The sequence below is a fragment of the Castor canadensis genome, chromosome 1, assembly GCF_047511655.1.
Source record: "Castor canadensis chromosome 1, mCasCan1.hap1v2, whole genome shotgun sequence".
In the NCBI taxonomy this organism is placed as follows: Eukaryota; Metazoa; Chordata; class Mammalia; order Rodentia; family Castoridae; genus Castor; species Castor canadensis.
Window position 1 is genome coordinate 29,315,519 of NC_133386.1, and position 8,321 is coordinate 29,323,839.

The following is an 8,321-nucleotide window of genomic DNA, read 5'->3' on the forward strand; positions in this document are numbered from 1 at the left end:
AACCACAGATCTGTACCACACAGTTAGACTTTGAGAATGCAATGACAGCACACATTTTGAAGTATTTCTCAGTTTATCACATTAATATGATTTTAAAATAGCGTAGAAACAGGACTTCTTTGGATTTCATATGAAGTACATTTCAGGGTAACAGAGATTCTCTCAACTCTTGCACCTTTCACCCAAATTTTCCTGGGGAAATTTCATTGTACCAAGGAAGAATACATGCTTAAAAATTCAATAAATCAGTAAATACACACATAAAAAGTTCCCCTCACTTAAGTCAGGGACATTTCACATTTGTCCCTCACTTTATCCCACTGTTTTGTATAAAACAATTTTCAAAATCAATTCTCTTTTTAACATTTGGGACATTCCTATTTCATGGTTAAAAAAAAAAAAAAAAACCAGAAACAACTTTTTGTGGGAATTACCTCCCTATATACTTAATTTTATTATTAGGCTAGGTTTTATTTTGGATTCTATTCAGGTGAGAAACCCTCAGTACAAGTTCTGTTTTGCATTATATGCTTACATATGATCTAGTTTATTTCTCAGTGAACATTTTCCCTTAATGTTGAAATCAGTTGTCCTTAGGGAATGATAAAAATGTATCCTAAGCATAGCATTAAAGCAGTTGTTTTAATGTTTGGGAAGTCTGAGAAGTAATAAATTTGGATATCAATACCAGTAACAAGGTTTTGTAAATTAGTTCCTTTTGTTGATTTCCTCATTTCTAATATTAGAAAATTATATCACAAATAGCAATGGTTACTAAAGTTGTTTTCAGGCTTCTTCTTCTTCTTTTCTCTCTCTCTCTCTCTCTCTCTCTCTCTCTCTCTCTCTCTCTCTCATAGGGTCTTGCATGAATTATGCTTTATTAATTTGAATAATAACAGTAAAGCATTCCTATCAGGTCTTTAAATTTGTTTAGAAACTTTACTCTCACTTTGAATTTCAATAATGCCAAAAAGCTGCTATATTACTGAAAATAATTGAACCACACAAAATTGAATTATTTCACTGGTGTAACAGGGTTTTAAAAGCTTCTTCTAACCCCTTGATTCAGCTGGTATTGATTAGCTCAAATGAGCAACCTAAAATTATTATTAAAGATTGCATCATTTGTCAAACTCTATTACCTACAATATTGAGTGGTGAAAATTAATCCTCCCAAGTCTTGCCTTTGTAAAATGAAATTGAATTTATTTTCATTTTCTCAGTGACATGGATATACAAATCAAAGAGAAAAGTGCTGAATTTGTCCCGAATAGAAATGCAAATCTAATTCAAAACTTCAAACAAAATGTTTTATAGACAGTACAGAGGAAATAAAATGGTAAAAAATACAAGAGAAAAGAGAAAAGAAATAATTATAGATTCACATTCATACAGAATGCAATATTATTATTGTTGTTTGTGCACATTAATTTTTATTTTAACCTACCACAGAGGTTTTGGCACTTCCCATCATGCAATAGTGAAAATGTAGCCAAATGGTAACCAGGGATCTCAGGTTCTCCATCCAGCCTCATGATGGGCAAATCATGGGTCTCAGTCCCAAACTTCCTTTCCAAATTTCTAAAATTTCTACATAGAAACCCTGTGACTCTGAACTCCCACGATGAAGCAGAAGACTGAGTGCCTCAAATGACTCAGCTATTTGCATGCATTTAGGATGAGTGACAAGACTTCGACAGTCTTCTGTCAGCTCTGTTTCATTACAGGAAAATCTCATTACTTTTTAATGAAATAATAAATGTTCATTTGGTAGAGTTGTTAGGGGAAAATGTTCCATATTTTGAAGGAACTTATCACAGGCTCCATTTTAACACCAGAGAAATTGCTTTGTTATCTAGTCACGAATACTAGAAATTTTATATTTTTTGACTATTTAATATTTTGATTTTAGGACAATATATCAACTTAAAACCATGATATAGTTTTTCAAAATTACCTCAAGGAGTAGCCTAGAAAAGAATGTGTTCAGTGCTTTATTCCCAATCCTAAGACTGAGGCTAGGTACATAGCCAACCCTTTGAAACCTCATGAAAATAAAAGTAATAGATTACCAGATGTGTTTGAGTGACTTGAGTGATTTTAACAACAGTTTGTAGAACACAGGATAGAGGATTAAGCAAATTAAAGTCGACCTACTTCATTATACTTTTATGGTTTTCTTTTTTTCAAAGTAGATTTATCCATGAAAGAACAGAAAATATTGTAGGCAAGGAAAAACTATAATACCCAACAAGTAATTAATTTTCAAAAAATAAGAATATACACAGTACATTATGAAATTGCTGAGAATATACAATAATAAGGCATTTTAGCATGTAAGGCAAATAAGATTAAGAGTGTTAGGGCTAATAAAAAAAAAACAGATGGTAGAACATGATCCAAAAAAAATTACGCCTTCATGTAGTTAAGCCAGTGGGTGCCAGGCCTACTATCATAGCTCTGATTCCTTGTCAAAATGAGAGAAATCACAAATGGAGCCCCTATAAAAATGTGTCGTCATCAGAGTCCGAACAGAAAGCAGGAGGCACACTGCAGGGGGTTGGTTAAAAAAAAAATGTTGATGGGGTACAGAACAATGTAGGGACCACCCAGAAGAATGAGGTACCTTAGGTCTCAGGTGCAAGAGGAAAAAGTTGACCACAGTGAGACAGAGAGTGGAAAGCATCACCTGGACAGGAGCTATGGCCTTGGTGGCAATTATGCAGACAACCCAAGACAACTGTACAGGGAGGAAGCAGAAATGTGGGACCTGACCTGAACTCCTTATGCTTTTCTTCTGACCTGCAGGAGCTCCCAGTTGGACAAATCAGCTGGAAACCAGAGGTCATTAACCCAATCTACACAGGTCTGCCCCTGAGGTAGAAAGCTTGGTGCAGAAGGCTAAAGAGAGGCTGGGAGAGAGAAAAAAAATAGGTGTCTGTTGAGGAACTCGGCATACATTATTCCATACAATGTATCCCACTTTTTTTCTGCTAATTATCATAATAAGAGAATACCTTCTCAGGTGAATATGATCAAAGTACATTATATGCATGCATGAAAATCACAATTAATCCCCTTTGTAGAATTAATGTATGTTAATACATACTCCCGAGGGTTAGGGGGCCACAGCGTCTACCAGAAGAGCTGGGCTCAAATAGCCCTAGAAAGGTGTTTGTCTATAAATCTCATTTAAAACTTTTAGAGAATCATTTACATTACTAAGTTTTGGAGTGTGCTAGCTTTGTCATCCATCAATCCAATAACTGAGTGCCTTCCATATGGAAAGCACTGAAAACAAAGAGGAGAAAAACCAAGAGTCCCTTTCCAATAGCACTGTCCATGCTAGCCAAGAATGCAGCTTTCACTACCTAATGATGCAATCAGTTATTTAATTATAGGTGTGATGACTGCTATGAAGGGTAAGTACAGATGCCTGAGAGTGTGGAGATGTGAAGGCTTCCTTGAGGAAGTAACATTTGCCCAGATCACTGGTTGATTAGTAGGATTTAATTAGTCCAGGGATTGTAAACTTGAATTCCTTCAAGGGAGCAGACAGGTAATCCAAATGAATGTGTGCATCCAGTATGGGTAAGACTGCAAGAAATCTGAAAGCCCAAGGCTGACTGGAAGGGAGTATGCTGGCCTCAAGGCATTCGATTCAAACTTTAAATATTCTGGACTGGCCAAATAAAGGCCATTCTGCAGTCAAAGATAGACAGGGAGACTGCAATGATTCTAGCAGGAGGAGCCACAGGGGGCAAGGGCTGAGGTAGGAAGAAGCCCATTTTGATAAGCTAAGGGAGAAGCACTGTGAGTAGACACAGAGGAGAGACAAAGGAGAGACAGTGGCTCCCACAGGAGGTGAGGGGAGAGGAGCCACCTCACTTAAGGCCTCAGAGGCAGGTAATGTTCCTGGTCTTTGTCCCAAGTACCCTTGGATGTATTGAAGGGTTCTACGCAGAGAAGTGAATTAATTAGATTTGCCTTTCCAAAGCCTCACTGGGCAGCACTGTTGTAAAGGATTGGGAGCAGATCAGTTAGGAACTTCCAGTTTTCATCTACATTGCTGGAATAACTACTTATCTTCCGGCAGTCTTTCCCCATACTCCTAACTCTCAGTGGCAGAGCTGGATGTTTTCTGATGCTGAGGAAGGAAGTGTAGTGTCTATGCCCTGCAAAAGACTGAAATGAATACCTGGCCTCTCTTATATAGAACCTTCTATCTGCTGGTTGGTGTCAACTTTGGTTCACTTACTAATGCCAAGAGAGCTTAGACAGCCCCTCAAGAAATAGATGGAATTGGGAAGAGAAATATTAAAGGCAATAAACATTAAACGCTGTGAAACTGGTCTTGGTGGAGTGTGTCTATGATCCCAGCACTAGGATTACAGCGAGGCTGAGGTATGAGGATTATGAGTTTGAGGCTGGCCTAGGCTACACAGCAAGTTCAAGGCCAGCCTGGCTATCTACCCTGTCTCAAAAAACAAACAAACAAAAATTAAGCACCATGGTTCCAACAATGACAATGTAAATCCTAAGCACTATGGATCCTGAGATGAGGAAATCAGATGAAGCTCCACCTGCAAACCTAAAACCTGTGACTGGACTTTACCATTTGGCTTACTATTTTTTTTTAAGTTCTTAGGCAAGAGCATTGTTTAAAGATTATCACATGCAGATTTTATGTCAATTAACATAAATGTATGCAATTATATATTTGAGTGCATAGGTAACTTCCCTCATTAGTTTGTCCATTCTCTTAGCAGCACTATTCTTGGTTCTTCTAGAACTCAAAAAGGGAAAGTACAGCCCTAGAGCCTGCCTATGAGTCAGCAAGTCTCCAGAACGTCTATTTGAAGGTGAAAACTTGAGGTTAGGAAAAAATTAAGTAAGCCAGACACATTGACTTCTCTTTTTAAAAAGTGGAAGTGACAAGCTCTTGTGACTTTCATACACAGCCAAACATGATGTATTTTTTTTGTTGTTGTTGTACAAAACAAATGGGGTGAGTCTTCAGATGTTAAAATGAGCTCACTTCTCCCCAACTTACTTATGTGCCAATTTATTCAGGTTCAGAATGAATTTCTTCTGTTTTTCTCTCCCTACAACTTTGTAAAAAATATGCTCTTATGACATTAATCCTACAAGCAAAGCACTGGGATTAGAAGTCGTTTCCTCATAAAAATTACTTCCCTTAACATAGGAATCATTCCTCTTTATGATGTCTCTAAATCTAGCTCCAAAACTCTCCAGGCTTTAAAATAAGATTTCATTTTGTACCTATTTTGCCCTTGGATGTTGTGGTGCAGGAAAATTAACTGTCATGCAAAATCATTTATTACTGGTCATGATGAAGGGAGGGCTCTCCGGTACAGTCTCTGGGAAGAGGAAGACTTCTAATAACCTGACCACAGAGAATATTTTTATAATTTGAGACAAGTTCTCCCTATGTATTCCAGGCTGACCTTAAACTTGTTATGTAGCCCAGGCTGACCTTGTCCTCAAGATCCTCCTGCTTTAGTTTCCTGAGTGCAGAGATTACAGGTGTAAACTGCCATGCACTGCTTAGAAGTTTCTTTAAACAAGAATTTGCATCCATGTTCCCCTGAACAACAGTAAGTCAGCTTTGGGATGGCAGATAATCCACCCAGAAGTCAATCAAATAAGGTTGGTGTCATCCCGGAAACTCATTCATTTTCAAAATGTTGCTCTGATATCACAGACACAAGCCCAAACATCTGCCAACTGCTTTTTCTCTCCAAGTGACAAAAATAAGAGACAATATAAAGTGACAGTTGTCATCAGCCCACTTTCTACCCTTATCTATACTGTTCTTAGCAACCAGAGTTTCTACATGGAAGCACGTTGCAGTGATTGTCATAACTTTGAAGAAACCAAATCTCCAATTTTTTCCAGCAAGATGTGTGAACCCTTTGATGGTAAAAAGCATTAAAACTCAAATGAAAGGCAAAATATATCATATCGCACTACAGCCAGAGAGCTGGCAGCATGTACAGCTAATCAGGGCAATGATAGCTAACAACTACTGAGTGGAATGTGTTAAGACTTCTAAATATATTACATTATTCCATTTAATCCTTGCAACTAAAAATGGTAATAGGAAGGAGCTATGTCTTTGGTTTTATGTTGAACATGTTACAGTTTTAGCTACATTAAAAACTTAAAATGATTAATAATGAGATATAGTGCTTACTGCACTATCATATAGAAAGCATTCAATAAATTCATTTATTCAAACAAGTATTCATGAATGAATGCTCCAGAGGTGTCTTTTAACTCGTCTTTATTCTGATATGGGCATTTAGTTGTCTCTAAAGCAAAGAACAAATTTTAAGAAATATCAAAAAGATGACAGTTCCAGATGGGTGTGGTGATGAAGTCCTATAATCCCAGCACTAAGGAGGCTAAGGAAGGAGATCTTGAGTTCAAGGCCAGGCTGGGCTACACATAATTTGACACTGTCTCAAAAAAAAAAAATAGCAAAAACATAACAAAACAAACAAAATGATCTTCCTCACTCTTTTCTTTAATTATGATTGTTGTACTTGGGGTACATTGTGACATTTACCAAAGTTCTTACAATATATTGTACTTGAACTCGTCCTCTCCATCTCCTTTCTTACTCTTAATTTAACAAATAATGATTCCACAAGTGAGCCAAAGGTGGCGGAGAAGAAACAAACAGAAGCACTGGCTTTGAAGCGCACACTTACCTCCTACAGGAGTCCTAGCCCACAGCTGCCAGGTGGATACAGCAGAGTGAGATAAGAATGGTGTCCCCAGAAGGGCTGAAAGAAGTGCTAAAATCACATCCCAGTGAGCAGAGGTTGAGGATGGAGCTCCAGCACCCAGATAGAGCCAGTGGGTGGACAGCTGTTAGGAATGTGACTCCGGACAGCCAGGTGTTAGGAACTCACCAGATATACCAGATCCAACCTAGGGAAGGCTGAGGCTGCTGGGGTTTCCCTGCCCCAGAAAGACTTGGCTCAATGTCTCTCTGAACCTCGGTGTCTTTTGTTTATTTGTTTGTTTTTGTGGTACTAGGGTTTGAACTCAGGGCCTACACTTTGAGCCACTCCACCAGTCCCTTTTTGTGGTAGGTTTTTTGGAGATAGGGTCTCACAAACTATTTACCAAGCTGACTTTGAGCCTCAATCCTTTTTGCCTCTTGAGTAGCTAGGTGGAGAGAGAGAGGGGGCGGGGGAGTAGGGTGGAGAAATGGCCCAAACAATGTATGCACATATGAATAAATGAATAAAAAAAAAAGAGTATGGGTGTGAGCCACCAGTACCTGGTTTGAAACTGGGTATCTTAACTGCAAAAGTTCAAACTCCTTATCTTGACATCAAAGTACATTCAGGCACTTTGAGTGGTCAAGCACCTGCCTAGAAGTGAGAAGTCCTGAGTTCAAACCCCAATAATGACCAAAAAAAAAAAAAAAAACACCTAAGGATCTTGCTAAATTGGTACAATAGGATGAACAGTGTGACCCCCGCCCCCAAATTCATGTCCACCTGGGACCTTATTTGGAAATGGGGTCTTGAAAGGTATAAATAGTTGAGATTAGAAACACAGACACACAGGGAAGAAAGGCACATGAAGACAGATGCACCACACCCATGGAGTGCCAAGGATTTCAGAAAGCCATTGAGAGCTGGGAAGAGGCCAGCAAGGGCTCTTCCTTAGAGCCTCAGAGTAAGCATGGCCTGGCCAGCACCTTGATACTGGGTTTCCAGCCTCCAAGAACTGTGGGAAAGTAAGTTTTTGTTTCTGTTGTTTTAGCCCCCAACTTTGTCACAGCAGTCCTTGAAAATGACCTAACCCATAAAATTCAAACTCCTCAGCTTGACACCAAAGGACTGTCAGGATCTCTTTCCAGCAGATCTGACTTCTTGAAACTCTCAGGCATGTGCTCTGAATCACAAACAACTGTTTTCAGGGTCAGAAATTCTCGGCACTTTCCCAGGGCTATGAATTTGCTCCCACTATTCCCATCAACTAGAGCACCCCAATTCCACACGCCCACCACTCCAGGTACAAACCTTATCCTGCTGAGCCCGTGAAGAAAGCACCCCCCACACAAACAGCACTCTGATCTCCAAAAGCAGACATGATCTTACCTTACTGTCTCCAGAATTCTCACAGCATTTTCTTCATATTTCACATTTGCCACTTTCTAACTTGAATTATTTGTATCCATAGTTTCATCTCCTTTGTAAGTCTAGAAGCCCTTGTGAAAGCAATCAAGTCAAATACATTTTTGCATTGACCACAGTACCTGGGCTCAGTGCCTTAAA

General features: G+C 38.8%; 1 long non-coding RNA gene across 2 annotated transcripts in view; it reads right to left on the reverse strand.

Moving 5' to 3' along the window:
- Window positions 1–8,321, reverse strand: part of LOC141423334 (uncharacterized) — a 31,090-nt gene extending 22,769 nt beyond the window's left edge. Inside the window, exons 1-2 of one of the 2 annotated variants that reach the window (XR_012448114.1) lie at window positions 8,145–8,321; window positions 2,776–2,912 (exon numbers count right to left, since the gene is read on the reverse strand). This is a non-coding gene — a long non-coding RNA (uncharacterized lncRNA). The remainder of the gene's footprint in view (window positions 1–2,775; window positions 2,913–8,144) is intronic. The other variant, XR_012448113.1, reaches the window with a different exon arrangement.